Below are 518 nucleotides of genomic sequence, written 5' to 3'. Positions count from 1 at the left end.
GTGACCAGGAGAGAAAAGCGTACGCCAAGATGTTCCAATAGTAATTGAGTAAGAACTAACCCACGATAGATTTATGACCCAGATGTATAATGATGTTTCTCGTGACATTAACAGTCGATTTCTGTTCTACCACTGGGTATCCATCATCAAATTTGATATATTGTTTTTTCTTTGGTAATTTAGGTCAACTGGTTCAGGCTTTTTTCGTCGTGCTCAAATCACCTGAAGGGGTTTAAGGTATTGAACTCCTTATAAAATGATCAGCTTGGTTGCAGAAGAAACTGGCAGCAGATAGTAGATACCTGGAAAGTCTTTTACTGCGTCTGGTATCTCGTCATTTGCATTAATCAGTTACTGTGATGATAATAGTTTTAATTCAATGCTCGCCTAAGTTTATTTTTTTTCTTATATGCTTCAAATTGGATCTTCTAGGTTTGAGAAGAGAAACTTTGACAAAATCAAGACCATTTCTAGGTAAGAGTTATGCCTGGGCCATTTCAGAAGAGAACCTAGTCGGC

The 518-nt window shown here is 37.5% G+C and overlaps 1 long non-coding RNA gene across 1 annotated transcript; it reads left to right on the top strand.

Annotated features, from left to right (window-relative positions):
• Positions 1-518, top strand: LOC110011539. Its single transcript, XR_002286545.1, has 3 exons — positions 1-48; positions 184-326; positions 433-518. It is a non-coding gene; the product is annotated as an uncharacterized LOC110011539 (long non-coding RNA).

This window comes from Sesamum indicum, unplaced genomic scaffold (genome assembly GCF_000512975.1).
Source record: "Sesamum indicum cultivar Zhongzhi No. 13 unplaced genomic scaffold, S_indicum_v1.0 C03498, whole genome shotgun sequence".
Lineage (NCBI taxonomy): Eukaryota > Viridiplantae > Streptophyta > Magnoliopsida > Lamiales > Pedaliaceae > Sesamum > Sesamum indicum.
Note: the sequence above shows the minus strand (reverse complement) of the source record. Positions and strands in the feature narration are given on the sequence as shown.